This window comes from Oxyura jamaicensis, chromosome 3, assembly GCF_011077185.1.
Source record: "Oxyura jamaicensis isolate SHBP4307 breed ruddy duck chromosome 3, BPBGC_Ojam_1.0, whole genome shotgun sequence".
In the NCBI taxonomy this organism is placed as follows: domain Eukaryota; kingdom Metazoa; phylum Chordata; class Aves; order Anseriformes; family Anatidae; genus Oxyura; species Oxyura jamaicensis.
The window spans coordinates 87,153,752-87,181,557 of NC_048895.1; the positions used below are offsets into that span (position 1 = coordinate 87,153,752).

The window sequence follows — 27,806 nt, forward strand, 5'->3', positions numbered from 1 at the left end:
TTTTTATAAAACTTTAATTTTCATCTTGCATTATTTTCAATCTAGCAGCTCTACAGGGACCTTTGGAACCCTGTCTTTATATGAACAGTAAAAGTTCATAAAATATTTAGGCTTAATATCTACACTACAATATATTGAGAAAATTTTCTACTCTTGTCTGAATATCTATTGGAGAGTGCTTGGTCCTGCCGGTGATTTTTATTAGTTTGATATATACATGAAATTTTATAATATGTTACAGTTCTTTGCCCGCACTGTGTAGATTGCATTATACTCATCGTGCAGACTGAAGATAAACTGTCTCTATACTGAATACCATTTAGGGGCAAAATTTATTCTCAAATGTTCTGTATACTTCTATCTGCTGTGTCTATTGTGTAAGGATTTCTGCATGCAGAAATGCAGATTAATGTGCATAAATTCCAGCCAAACACATATTTCAACAGGTACAAAGCTAGAAAAAAAAAAGTGATAAACATTTTTGCAGGATTAATAACAGACGCAAAAGGATCATAAAGCAGACATCTGCAGCTGTAAGATATACTCAGCTTGTACACTTTAAAATTCAGCAACAGCCTTGTAGCATCCCTGCTACAATACAGCAAGGACTGTGTGCCATTCGCTTGTTCAGTGTAGATTTTATAAACATAGCCTATAGTGATTCATTTTCAGTCTGACAAGCAACTGCATAAAATGTTAATGCAATTGATGTGTCCCAGCTTCCGCACTTCTTAATCACCTCCAAACACAGTAGCCAGGAGAAAAACACTACTGACAACAGAATTATATCAGCAGGAGAGTCAGTGGTAGTACCTATAGAATTAGGATGGCCTACCAGAGATACCTCAAAACAAGATTTAGGTTTCCAAAGGCATCCAATTCAGAGAGAACAATGCCAGGACAAACAGACCCAAATGACAAATGTCCCAGCAAGGGTACGACTGCCCTCAGCCACCATTGCCTTGGCTTTTTATGGTTCCCTGAGACATTTTGCCCTTGTTTCAGTACAGTGAGTTTGAAAAGATGGGAAGGGCTGTGCCACAGCCTGCTAGGGTCAAGCTTTTATCATGTGATGCCAAGGTGTGTATTTCATGCCATGGGACATTTGGGACATGAGTTTGGAGACTTTGTGAACAGGACATTTTGAGAGATCTCTGTAGGGCAGAAGATGACAAAGCTGAAAAGGTCCTACAGGAAGAGAGGTGCCTCAAGCAAGCATTGCCTAAAATGATACCTGAGGATAGCGAGGTAGCTAGCACCAAAAAAGGTAGCAAATTTGCATTAATGTGTACATGGCATGGAAAATTCATGACCTTTTCAAAAGAACACTAAAGAAAACAAAGTATACACCATTGCTAGATCCACTAGTGGAAGCAGTAACAAGGAAGGTGCTAATACACAATGTCGTTGCATGACTCAAGGGCAATTTATTCACAGTATCAAGCATGCTCATGCATGCAAAGAAGAAAGCCTAGAAGGACTACAGCTCCCAGGCAGCTCTGACTGAAAACTGGCAGGACTGTGACCATATTGTTCTTGGCCTGCACGCTGCCTGTGTGAGACACCAAGACTATGCCAACTGGAATATTATGGGTCATCCTCAATTCAAAGAATTGGAAAAAAAAAAAAAAAAAAGAAAAAAGAAAAAAAAAAAGCCAAGGACACATTTCTTTCTGGTCCTTTCTGTTATGTTACTGATTTTGTAGCCTCAAATTTGTAGCCTCAAATTTGGCTGCTTGGAGACCTGCTGAGTTACAAGTTGTGCTGCATCCCACTCACTCTGCATGTAACACATTTAAACAACAACAAATTGTATTTACACATGAATTGACAGAGTCGCTTGGCTGATAGTCCTAAAACAGTCAGAGACAGAAAAGAAGAAATAATTCAAAATGTATTTTGTTCTTTTTACACGTGTGTATCTCTCAGATGAACTCAGTGGTAGATTGGTCTCAAAGATTAAGAGAGCAGTTACATACAGAAAATAAATAGTAAAATATGACATTTAAACACAAATGTTTCCTAGATTTTTATCCATCAACACTTCACAGTATTTTCCTTTTCATGTGTTCAGCCACTTTCCTGAATATATAATGTTTATCAGAAGACATCTGAAATATTCCAGTAATGATCTTTTAAATGTTCCCTCCAACTATTGCACAACATATTAAAAGAAAGCAGAATGCAGTTTATATTATGTGGTGTATGACCCCAAGGTTTAAAATCCAAATATAAAGCATCATATACTTTTTCCCATTTCTATTTATTATGAGAAATCCAAAACCAAAATTTATACTATTATAAACAATAAAACCTTCTAGAAATAATATTAACCTTTTCAGCTGGGATAAATCACCAAGATATAACATTTTGTTAACAGTTTGGAAAAAAACTTTATCTCAGAACCGTATTTATAAATCCACACATTCAGTTGGAAAACCAATCTTATTTGTGGTATTTTCAGGTAATACAAAAAAGATAACATTACTAATCCCTTCATATACACAATATTTTTTTCTTACATATTTAGAGACAAAAGAATAAAAAGCACCAAACCTAAAAAAGAAGATTTGACTGAAACACTGTTAGGAGTTATATTAATGCTTTAGTTTTAAGCACTGGGCCATTTGCAAAATATATTGCGTCTTAGCCAGTGCACTGCAGAACCTCAGCTTTTTACTGCATTACTCATTGAACAGCAAATTTGCAAACTCAAACTCTTAAAAGTTTGCTCTTAGATCTCAAAGGAACTTACCCAACAGCTCCTTTGACATCTACAAAACTGAAGCAGTACTTTCAAAATGAATGACAAGAACTGCTAATAACTATATTCAAAACAAAAGTAAACAAGAACTTGAAAAATCAGGCCATTATTTACTACCTGACAATGGCCTCAAAAGATTAAGCAACTGATTTTGCAAATCTTGCCTCCTTAAGATGGTGTTAGGCATATTTACTTTTATAGAATGTAAAAACAAGCATGTGCTTTTGTATTATTACCCTCATAAATAGGATTTGCCCATGCCATGGAAAACAAAACAAAACAAAACAAAACAAACAGAACCTTCCCCCCCCGTCTAATATCTAATACATATGGCTTAAGATGCACAATATCTTAAGGAACAGCAAGGATATCTTCAGAAGAATTTCAGTTATTACTTCTTAAATTACTAGTATTTTTTTGTCCAAAGATATCCAAATTAATAGTTTTGTCCACACACTTGCAAATGATGTGAAATGAGCCACTGTCTGTCAGCCAAAATGAGGCAATCAGTGATGATATATGGTAATGAGGTTTTACTGCTAGGATTGCACTGAACACTTTATAAACACACAGAAGTAACAGCATCTTAATTACCTTGTTCACATATATGCAAAGAGCTTTATAAAATCAGAACACGTAAATGAAACTGTTAAAGGTACACATGCCCGGTTCAACTCTTAAAGCTCGTTTCAGTGAAATGAAATTAGTAACATAACAAAGTCACATTTTCAACAAATAATTTACTATATAAACAGTTTATGAAATTTCAAGCACTTGTTTTTCATACACCCTTGGCTTTGTCAGACTGGAAGAGAAAGACATGGAATAAAGAAAGAAGCTCAGAATTGCTGTTTGCACTTCAACATTTTTACAGCAAAACACAGTGTTACATTACTCCATTGTTTATGACTGGCCAGCCCCTAGAATAGAACTGGCATATAGTAGAGAGGTAACAGTTGTCGACTGAAAGGGTGCTGGGACACAGCTGCCAGCTAATACAGGCGGGGAAAACAAAATTGTAGTGCAGAAGAAAGCAGAACAGATTCTTTGGATACACTGAAAAAAAATATATATTTCTTTAAGTATTTAAATATGTTTATATGGCTGTATAAAATCCTGAAGTCATTTTTGGTTATGTGCAGCCATTACAATTTTAGTAAATTTGAGTCTTTTTAAAATAAGAGCCTTCACAATTACAAATAGTTCACCATTTATTATTATAAAGTGACACTATGATTGTTAAAAGACAATGTCTTACAAGGTATTACCAACAAGACAATTTATAAGATATCACTAACAAGAAAACTTACTATTGCCATGCATCTTCAAAAAATTTCCTGAAGACTATGTGATGTACATCATGGAAACCCAAAGCCTAATTCTTTAGTAATATTCATAAGATCTTTAAGTTGAAACAACGGCAAAAACACTGGTTTCATAGAAGTATCTTCTAGGAAAAAGATGTTACGTGCCCTTTTGTGCAGCTGAAAAGTTTCTTAATAATAACTCAGCCCTAATTTAAAAGCACTAAATACTAACCAGAACACATTACAGATTCAGAAAGAGTCCCCTCATTTTACTCCCAACAATTACCACCCAGTTAATTGATGTAAATATTCTGTATCTCTTCTGCAGTTTGATTTGTTTGGACTGCAACTTTCAAGTCCTCCAAGTTTTATTTCACCACTACCAGCATCTCCAGGTCGGTGTGACATTTCCCTTTAAAAATGTTACTGCCTTTAGAAATCATTTCCAGCGTCCAGTTGATCAACAGAGTATCAAACTGACCTAGGCTTTTTCTTCAATGACTGCAGCATTGCAAAGTTACAACCCCAGCTTAACACACGCAGCTAAATCAAACTAATACATAGGCTCGTGACAGCAACACGCAGAAAATACAGGCTTACCTCTGGTTTAAGCAAAATTAAACATCGGCTGTGATATAATCCTGAGCAAGCAGCCGGCACCTAAAGCAGCTTCACCTTTGCTTAAATATCTCGCGCTGTTTCTGGGTAGAAGAATCCCTGGAGTTGCCTCTCTCTCTTCCAGCCACTTGGCACCGTAGCACTGCGAGGAATGATCAAGTTGCTTCACTCACAAGTTCCTTTTACAACTGTGATTACATTACAGGGCCTTGCAGCGAGAAAGTACTGAACTACCTGCCAGCCAGTGTTTCATAAAATATTGCTGAAAGGTTCAAAAATTCACTCAGCAGTGTATTTTCTAGTGATGTGCATGTAGAGAAGAGCACAAAATATTCTTGGCAACCTTGTTTGATACATTTTTTTTCTCGTTGCTGTACAGAACTGGATAAGGAGAGTCAGATAAACCCAGAAACTCATTTCTTTGTCATGGTGTTTTTGACTCATTCTGCATGAATTTTGGTATAAAGCCACCTGAAAGACTGCAAAACTGAGAAAGCACCATTAATACTAATTCACAGTTATATTGCAGAAAAACCTTAGTGATGTTACTATCCAAGAGGGGCACTCCAGAGTTAAAGCTTAATTGCCTCCTAAGTGCCCACATGTATTTTGAGAACAGAACTTCATTACTGAATTATTCCTTTCATCTTTAGACTTCATTTTGAGCAAGCAGACTGCCATATAGTTGTTTCCTTCAGTTTTTTGGATACTCAATTCCAAATATATAATATGCTTTCCTCTTGCAAATTAAGAATCAATTAATTTAACACACTTTTAAAATCTTGGTATTCAAGCATTATAGAGAGTGATGTGCTTTCTCTCTCTCTCTTTTACAAAGAAAGGAGATATACAACATACTAACTTACAATGTTAGACTGATTAAAGATAAAAAGGGGAAAGGAAATGACACAGCATCTGTAAAAGCAAAGAAAACAAAAACGAAAAAAACCCCATCCACAAGAAAAAATACTTCAAAATGAATTATCATGGGAAAAGCAAATGAAAAATACATGCATGCAGTAAATCTATCTCTAGCGGATGTTCATGTGATGTTATCACAGAATCAATCATTTGGGTTGGAAAAGACTGACAAGATCATCAAGCGCAACCACCCACCTAACACTACAAGTCCACCGCTAAACCATGTCCCTAAGCGCCACATCCACACGTCTCTTAAATACCTCCAGGGACAGGGACTCCACCACCTCCTGGCGCAGCCTGTTCCAATGCATAACCACCCTTTCCCCAAAGAAACTCTTCCCAATACCCAATCTAAACCTCCCCTGGCGCAACTTGAGGTCCTTTTTATGGTAATGTTGTGATGATTTAGAGCATTGTAAAATGATTAATGAAAAAAGTGTCATAAATTATATGGTGTATTTCAGCTAATAAAAATATAAAAAGACTTACGATTGGCAAGTACTATATGAGTACCTAACAGATGTAAAATCCTCTGCAGCAGGGATACAGTACATCTCATACCAGACCTACATAGAAACTTTCAAGTATTTTCATCGTATAGGTACAGACTTCCTACCCAGTGCAATGGTTAAGGTAAGCTGTACCTTCTTGCTCTGTAAGCAGGACACTGAGAACCCCACAGAGAGGGTGACCTACCCCCTTTTTTAAAAGCACAGTTACATGGTATGGAATTTTCTCATGATGTATGTTAAGGAAAAAAAAAAAAAAAAAAAAAAAAGGAAAAGCAAAATACAATTAAACAGGAAAAGTCATCTTCCAGAGATCAGAGCAATGCCATGGTAGAGTAGGAATGAAATGCTACTGCTGCTAGCTGCCAGCATGTGCATTTATTTCACCTTTCTGAGACAAACCTTCTGGATATGCATGAAAGAAACCCCAAGACCAGGCTGTCACCTGCAGTGTTCATGTCCACAGTTTTACACAAAGCACTTCACTCACATCAAATGTGCAGGATGTTCCCTCTCACTCAGGCTCTTGCTCAAAGCCAGCAATACTGGGGGAAACTGAGGTTTAAATAAAATCCCCAGGAGGGAAAGCTTTCATGCGATATGCTCCCAGAAAGCCCCCACTTTGGTCACAGCCTTTCCTCCTTTGCACTCCTTCTAAGTCCAAGGAAAAATCATTCTGTATATTTCTTATCAGCATGATCAACAGCCCCTTCCAGTATTAGAGATGTTTGACCTGCTTCTCTGCATCAATGCTGCCAAACACTGGTGATGATACTGCTATCATCATGATCATGGTAAATCAGTGAGCACACTGAAGTTTCAGCTACTATAAAACAGAGCAATGCCAAAGTACCCATGTTAAGATTTGCACTGCTTTTGATTTTCTTTTCAAGTACGACTGAGTGCTGTTTGAAATTTGCCTATGGAAACTCCCAAGCAAGCTCTGCTGAGATGACATAAGGACCTACCCCCGCACATTTGGGGCTGACCCAGGTAACAGCCACCAAAGTGTTTTACATTAGTTGCAACAGCCAGTATGTAAAAACACCTACGGGCTTGGGCAATGGATCTGTGCTAGATAAACACTGCATAACTGGAAGATATAATTGTTCCCCTCGTGTTTATATTATTGGAAGTGGACAATTGTACACAAAGACTTGGTTTAGAGACAGACCGTTCAGCCAAAGTTTCCAAATGAATGCCCTGGAATAACTCTGCTAAGAAATAGTAAGGTTTGCATCCAGTATTACTGTTTTATGTCCACCATCAAGCACACACTGAAGAAAACTGTACTGACAAGGCACAAAGGTTCAACTGTGCCACGTAGATAGACACCAGCACACAAAAAAAGTGAAATATCAGGACTTTCTATAACACCTTTCATTTTACCATTAAAAATTAATTCAGGTTATTTTTACAGCTCCATGTGGCTGCCCATTTCTCAATTCACTCGCCTCTCATTGGGCTGCAAACCTTGCACAGTGAGGAAACAGTCTCCTTTCTCAAAGGCAAGGGAGATGAGACAAGAGTCAACGGAAGGGTACTAATCGAAGTCAAGAGGGGTACTAATGTAAGCAGAAGAGTTGTGCTGTTTTCTCTGATAAATTATGCTAAATTTTCATTACAAAGCAAGATTTCTTTATTACAAATGTTGACTTCTGTGATTTCTCTGTGTAATTCATCTGCTACAAATATGATAAAAAGCTAAGAAAAACATAAGCACAAGGAAAAATAGCCATATATTATACATGAATATTGTGACTATCTGAATTGGAGCCAATAAACATAACCAGACATTAAGTGTTTACCGAATTATAAAGCTCTTTAAACACAAGGCAGGGTGAATTAGTAAAAGTAAAGGAAACTGTGCTAATACTGCCTACTTTTATAGAAAAAACAACTCCCTCCCAAACTTTCTGGTTATTTCTGAGGTGAAAATACTTACAAAACTATATGCCAACTAAAACACAGAACTTCTGAAGTGCATTTTTTTAATGCAATGGTGCAGGCGTATTAGCAAGTTCAATGATCAAATACACATTTCTTGAACTAACACAATGTCTGCAAAGGTTGCTCCACATATTGCATAACATAATAGCACAGATAAGAACATGTCCACCTATTAAGAACTGACATTGTAATACAGTATGAAATAAATTCCCATACTTCCAAATTGTTTAACAGTCATTTTTTAATCTCTTTATATTATGCAAAAGCAAAGGCTAAGATTTAGAACTAATTTTTCTTGCTGCTCTTATATAGAGGACAGTCACAAGCTTAACCCAGATGAAGTGATAACTATCTTAAAATAATAAACTGGAAAACAAAAATTGCATGTGAACGTCAGCACCAAAGAAAATGACAAGGGCTAGCAGAAAATCAAACAGCCCAGTAACAAAGAGAAACTTTCAAATCCACATCACAAAAACAAACAAGAAAATCTACAATAATCAGTCAGTTTGAACCCCCGATTTCAAGGTCTGAATTTACTTGCAGATAGCATATATGCAGAAAGATGGTCCCCCAGAGTATGTGCCACAAAATGTAACTAAATAAACAAAACTTATCTTCATGGCTCTAGGCTTACCATTGGTTAAACAGAGGCTTACTACTGGTTATAGAGAAAATTGCCTTTTAGAGTAATTTTTGCTTCTATCTTAGCACAGAATAACTCAAGCCAAGTAGTTCTACATCTTTCCATTGATTTCAATATATATTAGCTCATAGATGAAGATCATAAAGTGAAAAAGTAAACCAAACTTGCCTTTCATAGCAGGATTATACCATGGTGCTTGAATCTTGCGGAGCTAATGGTGTGAAGGTCAGGCTCTTTAGAACAGATGCTCTAATCTCATATTATCTGTATATTACACAAATTATTTCAGATAGTATTTTTTCTTGGAACTGACACATAAAGCTCTATTTGCTGCTCAGGATTACTCTCATCATTAATGAGAGTGCTTCTTTCTGAGTGTGTTCACAGTATGAGAGGTTAGCTGTAATTCAGTATAAGGCTGCTATAAAAATAGAAATAGCCACTTAAACTGTAGGCGAAAAACAAGACAGGTAAATTATATGCAGGTAACACATCATCAAAATCAGGTTTAAACACAATAGATGCACAGACAAAAATATCGTTATATGCAATATGAATCAAAATCACATAAGGCAAAACCTGAGATCAAAACAGGATCTGGCTCTGTCATTAAGATATACTATGAAGGAAACATTGAATTTTGTTATCATAGCTTCTATTTCAAAACTCCATGCATGCAATAGATTAGTGTGACATAATTTTGAAGAGAGAAAAAACAAACAAACAATAAAATGTGTACATACCCTTGCTCATCTATATGAAAACAATATTAATAGCCTCCTGAATAAGTAAAGTGCATAAGCATTATAAAACTAACAAGTAACTTCTAGTAAACCAATAATAAAAGTTGATATCAAGAGCATGCAAATATGACCAAAAAAAGTAGTTTGGGAAGCTCTTTGACAAGTAAAATAATATAGCTACAGCCAGAGTAAGACGTAATATATGAACAACTTTCAATAAGGTTAAATAACATAAGTTAGTATAGCAACTATTTCAGAGACTCTAAATAATAAAGATTATATGCAATTATATACACCTTCTTAGGAAGAATATCAAAACTAGTATGTCAGGTATATCAGAAGGAGGATATATTTTACAGTCTCCTAACTACAACCACAGAATTCACCCTGTCCATGAGGGATGCAACATTGAAGACGTGTAATTAAAACAATTTCCACTGTCTTTGGAAGTGAGTTTTGATGTGCATTTCAGTTGGGATAGGAATCAATGTAACTGAAAGATGACTCAAATCTAAAAATTATTTTACTTTATAATTCTTTCATACAACCTGTCTGATTGCATACAGTTTCCAACAGAATTTTTATTCACAATATTTCATTTTTCCCCAGCTTTAAATACATATATTTAATATTTTAATAAAATGATCATAATTCTAGAGGAAAGATGAAGCTATTCCTCTCAAGTCAAGATATTCCAATATATGGGCAGAAAAGTTCTCAAAATAATTTGTTTTCTTCCACAGAATTTTTAAGCTTAAGTAATCTTTCTAGCCCTTGATTGGACACCATTATCCAACGTTTTTCTTTCTCTCCAAACTGCACTATGCTAAAAGGAAGATGTACAATGAAGAGCAATGTTTTTCCAAGGTTTTAACTTTTAACTAATACTTTTTTCTGACATCTTCAGAGGAACTTTGGGCTACATAGATTCACTGACTACATCAAAATGAACATGAAAGCATGTGTGAATCAAAACAAATCCCAAGCACATGGTCATATTGACTCTTCTATAACTGGACAACTGGAATAAAGCTTTATTATTTTTATTTTATTTTTTCACCAAGATCTGGGTTCATCTTTTGTAGATCTCCACAGGATTCCTTGTGAAACATCCATAGGACTGGACCTCAACCTCATTTGGATACTTAACGCATTATATCTAAATAAAACTATGAACACGTTTCTAATGTGACAACATGGTATTTTAACAGTGATGAAAACAATGCATTTAGAGACCAAAGTCAAATTTCCCATAAAATCCTGTTCTAGCCTGAAATTTAAAAATGATAATGATCTATTTACTAGGACATGATTTATACTAAATGTTTTTAATACTACTCACAATCAGTTCTACTAATATGAATGCATGAGTTTATACTATATTTTCCTCTATTCATTCCAACACCACAATAATGAATAAAGCACCAACTCAAAATCAGGGTGAAATCTTAGCCTGCTTTTCTTCAGAATTTACAAAGGGAAAGGAGAACATCTGGCATACACTTCAGCAATCTCTCATCAAGCCATTTTCCTATTCAGCCAGGCAGGCAACCACAGCATATTCAGGTATTTTGTAAAGATATATTGTGACCATAACAAGCCATTATTTTGATAGAAATACTACCAATCCGAATATTAAAAAAAAAGAAAAAAAAAAAAAAGAAAAAAAAAAAAGAAAGCTCAGCACTGCGTCATCAAATAAGACAGCAAATGTCATCATGCTGTGTTCTGAAGTGAAAAATATGAGTTTAAAAAATGGTAAACAGGATGTGAGCATAAACGTAAATTTTCAAGGCTACTGAGTGATGGATGACTCTATCTGTAAATAATTTAATTAATGAGCTGTTCACATAACTTATGCTTTTCTTCATAGTTCAACCAGCTTTCCCAGATCAAAATATTTTAGGGATCATTCTACATGATGTCCTAGCTCTGATTGTGGTCAACATATACTTGTATAGTAGTATCACTAAAATATGTCAAGTAATCAGGTAGCACTACTTGCTCATTTAGATAATTTTACAATGCACAGAATAATCTATTGTATTAACCTTTAAAGCAGGTCCTTCCTGGTAGAATATTTATTTAAAATTGCCAAATAAAAGTATTCTCACTATGAAGACAGAAGACATGAAAATGCTAAATGAAGCCAAAGATGAATGTATGCACAACCCACATTATATTCCAGCAGTACAGAGGTGAGTCTTACTATAACATATTGGAAAGGTTAAACATTATATTGCTTTCAGCCACAGATTCCCATTTGAAGAAGGCTAATGCCATCCCAGTTAGAACCATAAACATTAGTATGTATATTTAAGACACAAGATACTTAGATAGCTCTAATATATGGGCATTTAAGGTCCCAAGGAATCTTTGCTTAGAACAATACCTCATATTTAAGTTTATACACATGTACACAAGCTCACACACATATGTGTACAATCTGTGGGCACCCTGGCTTTTTTGTTTTCCTGGCACATGGCAGCATTCCAAGGAGATTACTACATTTCTTGCAATGTACTCGCATGTACTTTAAACAGTTACAAATATTTTTAAATCTCGTAATTCCAGCCATAAGTTTTTAGGAAGTCCTGGCTCTTCTGCAGACCTTCAGTGGGTCACCTCCAGCCCTTGACTTTGCTCCTCAGTAAAATGGCACAATGGCAGTTACCGTTCCTTCATAAATTCCTTTGAGGTCTATGGCTGCCAACACCACAAAGAACAAAGAACCATCACTACTATTAAAGAGGTCTGAGGAACTATAAAAGTCAACATAAATTAAGAGCACATAAAATAAATTGCACTGCAAAGCTAAGTTCAACAGTACATGTTTACAGAATATCCGTGGCAGTTCTTATTCCAGTTGGGATTGCAGAAGGATTCATATACTGCTACTGAAAGTCTGAACAGGATAGAAAACTTTGGACAACAAGCAGAAAAAAGCAATCTGAAAAAGTCACCCATTTATTCTACAGAGCAGCTTTATGAGGTTCCCAAACTTTTAGGTATTGAAACATCCTATTGATTTCAAAACTGAGTTCTCAAGAGCAATTGGTTTCTTAAAAATCAGAATATATCACCATACAAGAGAACTTTCCTGCATAAAGTGAAACTACCTGTTATGTAACACACTGACTAGCATGCTTATGGGAACAAGGAACGTCTTTAAGTGAAACAGGCATGCTGTGATGCAGAGCATCAAGGTTCACTTCTCAGTTTTGCTACTTCATTACATTCTCGGTTGTTCTAAAACACGCTGATGATCTTACTTCTCTACAGCACACAGCTTTTGTGATAAATACTACCCATACTGTAACGATGGGGTAGAAGATTAAAAGAAAGCCAGTATCTTATCTGTCACCCTAATCTCATCAGCCCTCCTTTTGGTACAAATCATTGATCCAACTGGACATTTGATTTGCTTCACTGTTCCTTTTTCTCACCTTGAACTAAAATTTGTGTCATCCAAATATTTTTGCTCTTTCAGCAACAGAGTATTTGCAATGATATGTGAAAAGTAATATTAAAATGATAGTAAAAAAGCATGATATGAAAAAAAGCATTAACATGTACAAAGGCTTTCCCCCAGCAAAACTAAGACAGACATTTCCCTTCTCCCTGCACACAGCACCAAACACACAGCAGAACTAGATGAATAAAGCATGGTGTGGCTTGCAGTGCTCTCCCATTCACCTTGAAGACTCAACAGAAAAGTATTATTGTATTCCAGCCTGTTAAAACTGTTCAGTGTCACATAATTAAAAAACAACAAAAAAAAACTTGATTTGTTACCTTTTTTGATGGTATGCTACAAAAGAAGAATGTTATTAGTGAAAGTTTACTGTTTCATAATAAAAAAGGTATCAAAAGACAATGCTGTTATTACATATTCTGCTTGCTTGCTAACAATACATGAAAGGTTCAGATTGTGACAGTTGTGCTGACAGCATTTCTTAATTAGAGTTATAATAAACTTACAATTAACTGTATCACTTCCATCTGCTGAGTTATCCAAACTTCAGTTTGGCTGGAATGATTTATATTTATTACACACTGTTAGTTTTGATTATGACACTTGCTCAGCAGAAAAGGTATTTAAGAGGATCATCAGACAAAAAAACTGTCTCTCCTTACTTATGATGTAATCACATGTTAAAAGTTAAGCAATGGTCTTCTTAAAGGCTTCTCATGGCAGTTTCTTCTGAGGCTGATACTATTCTTTATAAAAATATGCAAACAGTCATTGCAAAGATATAAAATAGACACACACAGACACAAAGCTCCTGATTAGCATTCTCACAGACTTAGAAAACTCACAAAAGTCATGAGAAAACTTAAGACAGTCATACCAATGAAAAATCACGCCCTATTTAAAAAGTGGTAATTTCATTAGGAGCGTGCCAAATGTACTATTGAATGTGTAACTTGAACTCTACCATCATGAGCAAGGCAAATACCAGAACAGACACTGCCACACAGTTTCCTTATTGCAGGTCAGGAAACAAGAAAAAAGGCAGTGTCTATTTTATAAAGCTCAGCAGTTGGATCCTTTCTTAAGAACTCTTCTAGCCCAGCAGCTCTGCTTTGTGCCTCTCCTTCAAGCAGGGCAATGGGAAACCTTGTAGGATTCAGCTACAGGAAAACCAAGGACTGGGGCAGCAGATGAAACTGCTACCATCAGCATTTGATCTGAAACACAGACACATGGGATCCCTTAAAGAAATAAGACACAGAGCGAATTCATGTCTGGAAGATTTGCACTCAAGTCTTTCTACAGCCTCTGATTTTACCCTCAGAGTACAATAAAACCCATAAAACCACTATCCCTGTCTTGGTTACATACTAGCTGAACAATTGTTCTGAAATGTAGTACAATGGTAAAACACACTGTTTCAGAAAGAAAGTTTACTGATTTCTAAAAGTCGATAAATATGACAGAACTTTGGAAACTTGCTCTAACATTGCTGAATGAAGTCTGGGTAATTTCCAGTGCCATCAATAAAGCAGCTTAACAAGGATAACCAATGGTGGAAATTTTTTACTTAACATAATTAGATCTGAGTTCAGGCTGTGCTTCAGTGAGTCTTGAGCATGTCACTTGCATTTGGTAAAATTTCCTAAATAACTTTTCATAACATGAAGTACAGAAAATGAGCAGCAGCCATATAATTAGTAACTCCACCCTATGCACCATTTGGCATCATGTCCTAATAAAAACACTACCAGCCAGCACTCAGGACAGAGGCTGGTTGGGCCCAAAGAAAAGGAATGGAGGTAAGGCCATCTCAGAACAGTGTGAGTGACTTGCTGGTACTACTGAAGGGATATTTAATACATACTTATTAACATGCACTTATGCTGACTTTTATTGTTTTGCTTAGAACTAAGGCGAGTAAACCAAAAAAAGTAACTGCCACCCGCAAGAGAATGATACCATGTCAAAGAAACAACCCATTATATCAAATATTTAGTTACCAACATTTACCCAGGAAGATTTGTTTCTGGGCTATAACAACAAGGACTGCAGAGGGGCTTTTTGCCCTCTTCAAAGTAACCCCCCTGCCCTGCTCCCCTCTGTCCAAGCAAGCTTTGAGTAGTATTGTGGTAGCATATTGCAATCTGGAGGTTGTTACTGGAAAAAAATCACTCTTCTGAATATTTGGGGAATGTAGACAGATGTTTAAAAACACATGCTCCAAAATTAAGGTAAGACAATTTAATGGACCTGTGATTTTGGCCGCGGGTCAACTTTGCAACAAAAATTACTGTGAGGCACACTGGGAGAGCCTGAACCTTGGCTGAAAGGGGAACTTTGAGATCCCAACTTATCTCTTGCCATTTTTCCCAACTTGGCCATAAACATGTCTGTCCTTTTGAAGCAGACCATAAGGTACAGGCCTGTACTCAGGCATGGAGCATATGAATACCGCCTGAAGAAAAATAAGTACAACTTTTACAACTCATTTACAACTACGTAGTGCAGTTAAAATAAAACTGTGGAGTGCCACTCAAACACAGCTTGGTTTCTTTCTCACCTTCTCTATCATTTTTTCTCCTGGATTCTCTATTCTATGACAATGATTTATCTCTTAAGAGCTAAGTACAGACCCAGCTGTATAATAACTGCACAAATATATAAAGGTTGCCTATTCCAACTTACACGAGAGATGATAGTTCTCTTCTTGCTGTGATACAAGGATATTGCCAGAGTTGTAAATATTTTCACATCAAAGGAGAAATAAATGCAAATAAATGCAACATTCAATTCTGGGGATGGTTGATGCTCAAAAGGGCCATTACTCAAACTTTTTTTTGGTTCATAGATCAATCAGGTCTTGTGTGTCACCTTTGTTAAACCCACTTCACAGCACTATCAAGTGCCTCTACACAGACAGAAGAACCTGGTGCTTAACATGGTATGCCTCTAAGCTAAAGACAAATGAATCTCTCAAAATCTTTTCCTGGTAAATAATTTTTTTCCTATCAAGAAATATTAAATTTCAATAGAGCACCTACTGACATGCAAAAAAACAGGTGAACTGTATTGTGTACTTATGTGTTTGTTTTCAGTGCCTCTTAAACACCTTTCCCATTGACATCTTAGTCATTTTGGAGTCCAGACTGAAGCAGGCAGATGGGTCCTGTCAAAGAAATCCTTCCAACCTGCCCTGACCATGAACTCTAGAAGAGCTGCTCAGGCAGGAGAAAAGACAGGTAGTGGGACAATTTTCAAAGGGACAGTGACAGGTAAAACTGATTTACTTTTAAACATAAATCCTAGGACACATCTATACTAAATTCAGTGTTTCAGTCTGGCCACGCTCTGAGAGAGAACACTTTGCACCATTAAATCTAATCAAATGGCAGAGCTAAAAATAAAGCTATCAAGAGCCATGTGAAAGCAAACTAATCAAAACAGCAGCCCTGAGATTTCTCCATGGAAGAGATGTGCAGGAATTTTAACCTGCTTTGTAAACAGGAAATCTATTTGCATGTTAAGGTAACTTGCCAATCAACACGAACAAGAGTTGTGTTCTGAGATCAGAGAAAACATGAATAAACAGATTCCCAAGACACTGCTCTCTTTTTTTTTTTTTTTTTTTTTCTTTTTTTACCCAAAGACACAAAACCCTACATATAAAAACCTTTCAATGTTGTTTCACACTGATAGTGTCCAAGCACCACTTTAATTCAAAGTGTTTTAATTCAAAACCAGAAGTTAGGAGCTGTTTTGGGTGGCCCCCCCATCATCTAGCCACAAAAATTCTGTGCTTCACAAACCATGAAAGCAAAGTAAAGCCCAAAGACAACTGCGTCCTCTAGGCTTAGTATTAGCCTCCCCATGATGCTTATTGTCTGATCACAATGGGGAGCTGTAAGCCATGAGGAAACTGGAGAGGAGGCAGGAGTGCTCCAAGGAGAGTAATGCAGGTTTCTCTTCTGTACTAACAGGGTGAAGAGGCAGTATTTCACACTGCCTTCTCATACAGACATTTCTGCCTTGATTTTCTTTGTAACACAATATCCTGCATTTTTCTTAACTTAGAAAGCAGCAGAAGTGGATGGGTAATTCTGAGTTGTCAAATTTCCTCACAGGGAATTTCCACTTGGGTCGCCACACATTTAGAGCTCCCCAAAAAGAACAAGTTGCCTCATTTCTCAGGAAATACTTTTCAAGCTGTCAGGCACCAGAAATTCAATTATTATTTTTTTTTAATATGAAAATGTCAACATGGCTAAATAAAATAAACTACATATAAGTGAGTTTCAAGGACTTTTGTAAGCACTGAGTGATTTCAAAGCAATTCTCAGGTAACTTATGAGGGTAAACACTAAACAGATCATTGAAAAAAATACCGTAGTTTACTCTTTCAGTTCTTTGAATGTCTTAAGTCTATGAGACTGCATTTAAATATTTATAGAATTCAGCCTGAAAATTTCAACAGATTGTCAAAGTTTAGTAAAATGAAGGGCAAGTTCAAGGATGAACCTTCCCACAGAGGATACAGAGTATATGAGGCATCATGTGCTATTCACCGAGGTATAAGCGAGTGACTATACTCAGGCCTATAAAACAAGAAATGGTAATTCACTATTAATATTGCATAGCATTTTCATGCCTTACTTAAGAGTACCTTATGCCAAATAACTCATATACATAGCGTCTCACACTGCAAAAGTAATAAATACAGATGTAAACAATGTCAATGTTTTACACTGTTGATTTCCTTTCGAAGTTATATGACCATCATTTACTAAAAGTTGCATGCTTATCAAACTAAAGTTGGCACAACATCCAAAACACTGAAATTGTCAACATAAGCCACAGCTGCTAAAAAATATTTGCACTTTGACAATATACCAATGACTTAGAGATAGCAACATCTCTAACTTCCTCATCTTTCTTTTGAATTTGTCTTCCCTACTTGGGAAGTACTTGCCAAGTAGTACATTACTACTTGCCAAGTACATTACTACTACTTGGCAAGTTCAAGAAAATTTAGCAGGTGCGACACAATGGCTAGTCAAATGGAGTGGCTAAAAATTACTGAAAGTTTAAATTAAACACTTGAAATCTCAGTAGATGTACATAGGAAAAGAGTAAGCCGTTAGTATAAAAATAACAAGGCATATTCAAATATAATCCTCTGTTAAACTCTCACTAATTTTCCTTAAAAAGAAATCACACTTGGTATGTTATAATGCAAGTCATTCATATGCACAGAGAGTGGTCATTTCGACAGCATAAACCCTGCTGCTGATGAGCAGTGTCTCCACATGAAGAACAAGTGTAATCCAGTGAGCAGGGCAGCCAATGCCACTGAAGACCTGAGCTTTCTCCCAAGGAAGCACAGGTTCATTGCATACCTCCATCCTTCTTTTTTCTTTTCCCTTTGTATATCAGATGGGTTGGCAGGAAGCAAGTCTGTTTATAAACGAGATCACGACTAGCAAGTAATACAATGTGCTCGTTTTCATCTCTTCTTTCTTCTATTTTAAGACTTGCCAAAGAGATTATTATTTACATTAATTTAATTTATATGCCATCTAAAGCATGGAGAGGACTCTGGGCAATAAATGCTATACAAAGATCAAATTCCTTTGTGACACAGTTTATATTACACTGCTGCTCCTTCTCTTCTTGGAAACTAAGTCAACACTGGACTGGCCAATAGCCCTGGCCAGCAGATACACTGACAGACCGATGCATATGGGAACACGGCCAGAGACTGTCCTTATTCATCATCTGTCTGTTCCTATCACTTGGAGCTCAGCCAGCTGAACTCAACCTCCCTTCATGGTCTGCAAAAAGGAAAAGAGGGAGATGCTTTTAGGACCGTACCTTAGGTGTGCTCAGGGAGCAGATATGCTCTGCAGTGCGGCTGTTGCCCAGACTCTTTTCTATTCATATGCAGAGCTCCTACATAGGGAGACAGTGTACCAGAATGGCTCTCCAGCTGGATGAAATTTTTCAGCTTTTTGTTTCAGTGAAAAAAATAAAAATAAAATGGAGATCTAGCAACACTAAAATGTTTTGCAAATCAATACCTGTGCTACCTGATGTTGTTTGCATTGTTTTAAACTTTCATTTATGTATATTCATATTTAATAAAATACTGAAACTGCATTGCTTCTTTTCAAGCTGAACATCATAAGGTGTTAAACTTGAAGACATTTTTCATCCAATTTAATGACTTACCAAAAACTTGAAAATTATTGTTAAAAAAATCCTATGAACATTATTTCCTAATTGTAGTGTGTTTTGCATATTTCATTGCTTACGGTTTGAAATTCAGAGTATCTAAGGGTATTATTGTGATTCCTCTGTATTACAAAACCTTATTCATTGCATTATAGGTATCTTTACTGATTTTGTATAAATGTATTATCATTAGTTGCAACAAAAGCAGCAAGTAATATTATCCTTGACATCACCTGCTGATGCTTTGTTTTCTCTTCAGCTACATTTGCTGCTTTTCATTTGGGTTCTATTGCTAACAGTTCTATTCCCAACCAATAAATAAATAAATAAATAAAATGAAAAATCCCTCAAAGCTCACCTTCACATGCACATTCATATTTATGTGCATCTGCTAAACAAGCTTAAAATAAAGTCTCTGAATCTAATGCTTCTTTGCATTCAGATAAATCCACTTTTTTTTTTTAAAAAAAAAAAAAAACTCAGCTCACTAATATCTTATTATTAAATGTATGATGACAGTTGCATTTTCTAAAAAATACAGAATTAAATAATTTCTTGCCCCTAATGGTTTTAAGAGATATGTTGCTCATATTGGAAATCCTGTGCTGTAATCAAAGAAAGAAGCTTTGCCCATATTTACATGCAAAGTCCCACTTTGTCCTTGACTGAAGCTGCACTAAAGCTACAAGCAAGCAAGCAAAATATTAGGGGTGATCTGTAAAAGAAGAATGCAAAGAAAATATCAGTTGTGAGGAATTCAGAGTAGTTGTAAAACATTTTTTAAAAATAACTGCAAATTAAACCTTTTTTAGTTACATGAGAAAAATAGTACCATAAATGGTTTATAAGAAATACTATAATATACTGGCCAGATTTCAAAATTTCTCTTTCTACTAAATATTTTGATCTGCTTTCTGGAACTCTGCATTACATTTAATAAAAGTATCAAGGAAAAGGCCTTAGTGTGAAAATATGCAAAATTAAACAAAAGATGGTGATGTTAACAGAGTCTTGAGCACCATTTGAGTAGAGGATTGTACGTGACCTGTCAGTTCTGCCCCAGACTTCACTTAGACCCGTGGAAAAACCCTGTAAAGGAAACGCTGCAGATCCACGTTCTTCCCAGTTTTAAACTAGATAGCCTAAGCTCCCAAATCAATGCTTAAAAATTGAGTTGCTTCATGCTTGAACAAGCTATTTCATTCACATAAAAATCAAAGTTTATTCTAGTTCAGAAAATGACTGTTTGGGAAATAAATAAGGATAATTTCAGGTCTATCACAACTAGGCCAGATAATATGACTAAGCAAAGGGGGCTTTATGTTTTTGTGATTTGGGAATTCATTCCTGTTCCTCAGTGTGAGCGTATTTTTCCTACGGATGACTGCACATACTCTAAACCTTTCTACAAAATACCACAAGTCTCAGAAAGCTACACATTGTGCACCTGATCAGGTAAGAAGTATGTGAAGAGTAATAAAATTTATGTTTAAGGATGATATTCTCTTAGAGATACACATTTATGTAGAAATGTTTCATCTGAAGATAGAAGATAGATATTTTTTTTCTCCTTATTGATAGTACTTTGGTATTGCTCTATTTCGTTTTTCTGTGATAATTTTGATACAATTTAAACTCAGTGTTTATGCTTGCACAAAGCAAATATTGTGAACACAGTGTAAATCAGATGAAAAAGCAAACAATAATCCTCTTTAAACAAAGCTCTGATGCATATCGTACAAACTATGAGTAGGTCTTTCTAAAAAACATTTCATAAATAATGAAAATAGAATAGAAACATAGCAGTTAAGCTATACTTTTATTAATCATAATGGACATATACTGAAATTATAGTTCTACATGACATGTATGCCATAGCTTAGCTAAAATGAAGACTGCATTTTTGGAAAGAAATAAATTATCCTAAAGCCCATGCTACTTACACACTGGAAATAGCCCAAAGTACAGTTAATGAAGTTCAATTACTGCAGTAATCTCTCTGTTAAAATGTACAGAGAAAGTGCAAATAAACAGAAAAGCAAATGAATACTTTTGATTCTGAGTCAACCAACAACGTAACAGGAGCCAAAGTCAAAATTTATATTTCAGGAAAAAGGAAAAGAACCACATGTAACACTAACTCAACAGAGCGGCTGGACTTTGTTTGAAAATACTAGCCCTTATTAGGAAATCTTTTGGAAGATGAGTAACTAGAACTGAATTATGTTTCTATTAAGGGTAGTGAATTCCTCAGCTGGACGGCAACAGTAAATAAAAGGGAGTATGCTTACATTCACTCAATAGTTTCAAAGAATTAAGTATCATTACCAGAACAAAGAGTTCCTCTTACAAAAATAATCAGGCCTTTTTATTTGTTTTTAATATTATTCTTCATCCATATTTTCATTTCCCGTCTCCTGCTGCAGAAATACTTGGGTGCATGAGGGATCAGGAGGAAGCCCTCGCTGCTTTCAGTGGGGTGTCCTTTACTGTGGGGTGCTGGGTTTAGAGCCCAGATCCTGTCACCATCTCTAAGGCACTATTCCCATTCTGGCTGCTGCACTACAGACTTTTTTTGGTTGGCTGAAAGGAAAAATCCATCTTAATGTCAGTCTCCCTCCATTCTTCTTTTTGTGTAACAGAGTTGTTCTCATAGATCACCGCAATTATGCAAAACAAACTCTAATGGCCTACTTGGTGCAGAACACCAAGGCAGATAGAGAGGACTTGCTGAGATAACACTGAGCAGCAAGGCAAGGCTAATGGGTGAGGTGCAGAAAAGAACACCACACTTCCCCTAGGTTACAGAAAGTTACTTCTCAAGGACACACAATCTGATGCTAAGGAGGAGATCTGCAAAGTGTCTGCAAAAAGCTCTGAAAGCTCTGAAAAAAAAAAAAAAAAAAAAAAAAAAAAAAGATCTGCAAAAAGGACTTAGATAAGACAACAAAATGGAGGTATCTGTAGGTAAAGAAGCTTCTGTAAAATCTAAGTGTTCTTGCAGAGATGAACACCCAGTGCAAACAAATACTTTGGAAATGTTTCTCTACAACACTGTGAAGAAACAAGTGAATCACAGAAGGCTAAACTAAACCCATGGGGTAACTCTATAGCTGTAAGACTTATTCTGATTCTGATATCCATGGTAATTTCCTGGATCTACCATCAGAAAATTGAAGATCTTGATCTTGTAGCACTAATAAAAAATAAAAAAAGAACAGCATCAGAAAGGAAATCCTATGAAAACAATGACAGAATATTATGCTAGAGAACAGAAAAAAAGGCTGTTTCACTCCTACCATGTTACAAGCCTCGAGAAGTTTAAGATACCTTTCATTTTGTTTTGACAGTTAGAAATTTCATTATAATTTCTAGACAGAGACAATGTTTACTCATGACTAATTTATACTCATTTGTTCTCATGCCACAGTTCCTGACAATATTGCCCTTCAGCTTCAAAAACTCTTCTGCCTTTCTGATGTATTTTTCTCATTGCATTTTTACAGAACAATCATATTCCTGTCCAAACTTCATTTTTATAAGCTGATCAAATCAGGCAATAAATCATCCTTCAGGGTCTCTATTCCCTCAAACATCAAGCATTCATTTACCTGAAGGTTGAGTCACGAGTATACTGGATAAGCTGTCAGTTGTGCCTCTTTCAATGATATTAGCATTTCCTTAGCTGTCCAAGGAAACACCTTCTCTGATACATCTAGGACAGCATTTGCCTTTTCCAGAAAAGGCCAGAGCTTATAAATAGCTTATATTCATCCAGTGATCTTTATTACACCCATGTCTTCCTCTTCTACTCCTTCTAGATGACAGGGCTCCCAGATTGCATCTGGAAATCTTCATCGGTCATTCTGAAAGGAATGGTCTTGCAATCTGCATTACCACATTTTATCCGAGTTCTACTATTCTGGTCCCCAAGTATATCATTCCTTCCCCTATATCACCTGAAAGTGATACACTTTCCAAACCAGTATCATCAACATATTTTAGCAGCAAACACTCTGCCTCTTAGTAAAATATTTACAAGATATGCCTGTTGTTTTTGTCTTAGAAACTCAACAAAGAAGCCCTCTCTGGATCTTCTTTTAATAAAACCAGTTGATGCCCCTCTCTTAAGCAACGTCTTCCTTGACTTCCACATTCCTTATTGATCTCTATGTTCTCCATCCAACCTAATAAAAATAGATGACTTACTGAAGTCTAGATAAAATTAGTCTACTGAACATGTTTAACAATCAGCCTTCTTATCAAATAAATATAATTTTATAAGTACAATTTATTTCATGACAAAAAAATACTTAGCAGCTAAGAGTTAAAAGAAAGATGCTCAGAAATGCATTCTTGTAATTTCTTACAACAGAGTCTAAATCAATCAAAAATAAGTGTGCAAAAAAAAAAAAAATAATCCCTGATTGCTAGAATAAAACGCTGTTATGACCCTTGTAAAAAAAAAAAAAAAAAAAAAAAAAGAGACAATTATTTTCTTGAGTTCCCTTTCTTATGGACGGAAACTATGTCTTTAGAAAACAAGCACCCTCCTTCTTCCAAAAGCCTTCATCCTTCAACATATTTTATTTCTGATTTATTATGTGCTTTATCTGTCCTTGTTACTACATTGGCCTGTATGAAATCTCTTGTATCATAAAACTACCACAAGGAAGAAGGACAGAAAATTATCCCTACTTGCACCACCAAAATGAAAACCAGATTTCTTCTGGAAGTATTTACTCTGAAATGATGTAGTTCTGAAGGAAGTTTCCTTTGCTTTGCTTAATCTCCATGTTTCCCAGGGAGTGATTTTTTTTTTTTTTTTAATCACTACATAGTTGTGCTTGCTAAGTGCTAAGTACTTAGTAATTAAGTACCTCCAGTGAACCATCATATTCTGCATCACTAGAGGACACTTTGTGAAATGGATGGTGCTGTCTTTTCTAAACATTTACCTAAACTTCAATCATCCAACAAAACCAGGAGACAAACAGTTCTTAAGATTATTCCTAGAAAGTGAAATGTTGGACAGTCAACCAGATGAAGTTTTCTTAAAACTATAGTGAGCACACAAAAAGATCACTCTTACAGCCAGCCATACTGTGGAGTATAAGATTATTAGGACTTCGCTCCATTTCCTCACTTTGATGATGACAGCTTTTCTGAAATCAGGAATTTGGAGTTTAATTCAAGAGAACATGCAGAAAGCCACTTCTCTAATAGGAGAATTTGGGGAAATTACAAAAAATATGCTGTAGCAGAGAATTCCATGTGAGGGCACGTGCAATTTTTACATAGGGAACTAGGTTATGACTCTCACGTGGTTTTGCTCAGATTGCTGAGTTACCTCCTGAGTGAAGCAGACAGACACTCAAAGACACCTTCCAAATAACCAGTCCACAAACACAGAGATTTTTCCAGCCTGCTTTCACCTTGTGACAATACTTGATTTCAGCTCCACTTCACAGCACATAACCTGTCTGTGAAAGCTTAATACCTCAGCTTGACTTCTGGCTGCTGAAGTTAACCTTCTCAAACTGAAGATGGATTGCAAATAGAAATACTTAATTGTGGTTCACACCATAAACATGGCAAGGTATTTCCACTTAGAAAAACAACACAGTATAAGTGCAACATGAAAGTGGACAAGCTTCACATTCTTCCAGCCTCCTTAGCTTTCCCCCCTACACTGTCACTCTTCTGCTCCCATCAGTTTTAAAGCAGGTATGGGAACAATGCACAGTATCCCATGCAAAGTCTCCTCTGTGTATGAGATCACTAATGCTTCTCAAGCAATGCCAGTGGAAAACTAGTCAGAATACTGATGTTAATGGTGTTGAGTGAGTGTTGAGTGCTCAAAAGCACTCATATTTTGAAGAAATAGAACCTATGGCACAACAGGCTTACCAGTCACATTGGTGGTTTTCTTCACACTTATCTCAGAGCTGGCATTTTTAGTTCTTCTGTCTGTACTAGTTATCATCTTCTGGATATCTTAAGTAAACATTTCCAAATTATTTTGCAATTCCTTTTAAACTCTTATTATCAGTGCTTTTGACAGAAACATTGGGCACCATTGGAAGTGACTAAAGAATGAAAATCCTCCAAGTCCCTCAATAAAACAAACAAGAACACAGCCAACCTGCCCATTTGCCTTAGAGAGAAAAACCTGCCTTGCTAACCCAGCGGGCAATTGTATCAGGTTGAATATATGACAGATGTGATACTACCCTATCTCTGGTAGCAAGACAGTGAAGATACAGTGGCAGAATATTTTCAAAGCACTGTACGAACATTAACAGAACAGGAAAAAGTATGCTCCTAACAGCAGATGTTCTTTCTGAACCCCTATCTGCTGCCTGGGGCTTAGAAAGTAAAAGGGAGGGATCTTTTCACCTTCTAAGGAACACCTCTGCATGTACCAGGAGACTTGGGAGGGTGGGAATACTTTTTCTTCTGGGAGGGGTTTGCTTCCTTTTTTCTTCATTTCACTGTGATAGCATATGACATGCTGGATCTTCATCAAAATACTGCCAGCAATTTACAAGCCTTTTTCAACAAACTATAAAATCTACCCTATTTGTAGACACTACAAACAAACCATACTAAGTAAGGATTTCATTATTTCAATGAACACTTACTAAAAGCACTATGAAGTCTTAAACATAAATGAAAGGAAGGTGCATAACTGAAAAGGTACTTTTCCTTGCAGATTAACATAAAAATGAAAAGTGATCCTTTCGCTGACAATAGGCACAAATTCAGAAAAAAAATATTTTCCAACAGTAGTGAACAGTAAGTATGTACAAAATAATGTGATTACTGATCCTTCTAAATCTAACATACAAATGAATCTGCCCCTTATATACAAAGAGGATCACACATGCATGTGCAGGCTCACTCACACACTTCTTTTTCCATTGAAAAGAATATTAACTCTTAGAAATAAAGGCTACCCAGTAGTAGTTTCATACACACTATATATTTAGATAAGATTAAACCCATGCAATGTGCTAGAAGCAAGAATTATCTACAAAAAGTGGATTTCAGACATTGACTATTTCTTCAAATGAAAAATCAAGATGGAAGTTAATTTTACTAACTTTGATGACAACAGCAAACTGGAAGTTTGGATATACGTGTTTCCCAGAAATACGAAACTTGGATTGTCAAGAAATATCCAACCTTTTGTTTTATTTTTGGTCTTCTACTTTGAGTTCTCAGAAATGAATAAGTACAATTATCATGACTATATGACTTGCAGTCATGAAAGTCTTAAAAAAAAAAAAAAAAAATTAAAACCAAAGCAAAACAAAACTGGACAATTCAGAGAAAAAGCTACGGAGGCTACACATATATTTCTATTTTTTATATATATATATTTCCTTTAAAACACATGCTCTGCCACAACAGCACACCTTCAGTTATTGATGACTTAGAGCAGAAGCTCATACCAGGCACCACTTCTGTGGAGGCCCATAGACCTCCATCCCAAATTAAAAAACTTCAAAATGTGGCTGTCTATTAGAATAGATTTTCACATAACCATTTTTAAAGATCTAGTTTATACTGCATCATCAAAACAGATTTTTTACTGTGAGTAGCAGAGGCATTATGAATTTACTTAGGCTCAACATACTAAAATTAATTAAACCTTCATGGAGTCCTCCTCCCCTCTCATAGATACACCATAAGAAGGAAGGAGAGCATGTCCCTGGTTTTGGGCATGAGTATTTACTCTCCAACAATAGATTTTCTTTGGAAAACCTATCATATCTCACATGTATGTGTTCTAAATATACATACATTAATATAACTCACTGTTTTCTGACATAATTTAACAAATATTGACTAATAAATCATGCCATGTTTTATTTTCTCTGCTTTTACCAGAGATAGTACTGTTTGTCTGTACCACAGTGAGGCAAAGTAAATATCATTCTCAATTTTATTTTACAATCCTGAATAATAGTTTACACAATTTTCTGTTTGCATTTCATTATAACTTCAGGTGCTCCATTCCTTCCAAAATTTCTATTGTTTTGAAATTTGTATCAACCAACATTTGGAGAGCTACAGCAGCTTTATGTGAGGAACAGGAACATCTGAGTTTTAAATAGATAATACTAGGAAGTGTTTGGACGTCACAAGTTAGCTTTTAAGTTAATTACCAGCTACACTATGAAGTTCATGCAAGGTGAATCACTACAATTGGTAGTCCCCGGAGCCTTCCTCTTAATCATACAGTCTTGGTTCCTGGCTGGAGCTGGACTAGTGGATAAGATGGGGAAAGATTTTCTGTGGCACAGCAAATCCTCTTTCAATGAGATTTAGGTGCTAGAGAGGAATGCCAGATCAAATTACAAAAACATTCTCACAGTCAGGCAGAGTGCTAATAATCCTACTGAATTTTTGAGCAATACAATATTACAACTGTGGGCTTCAAATACACCTACTACACAGCTATCATCTGGTTCAACTGCATGATTATGTGCTTTCTGGCTTAAAACTCTCCTGAGTAGTATAGAAAAGTACTGAAATCACTTTATTAAAGCTGACTGAGTTTTACATTCTCCAACACTTCTACTGCTAATGTGTCAATTACAGAAAAAAAAAGGCTAAGGTATTTGATAATATAA

General features: G+C 35.9%; 1 protein-coding gene across 41 annotated transcripts in view; it reads right to left on the bottom strand.

Moving 5' to 3' along the window:
• Positions 1 to 27,806, bottom strand: part of RIMS1 (regulating synaptic membrane exocytosis 1) — a 333,844-nt gene that overhangs the window by 14,483 nt on the left and 291,555 nt on the right. Inside the window, exon 1 of one of the 41 annotated variants that reach the window (XM_035322702.1) lies at positions 4,672 to 4,843. The exons of the other annotated variants lie outside the window; for them this stretch is intronic. The gene's annotated coding sequence lies outside the window, so the exon portion shown is untranslated. Of the gene's footprint in view, positions 1 to 4,671; positions 4,844 to 27,806 lie in introns of those variants that run through there. 41 annotated transcript variants of the gene reach the window in all.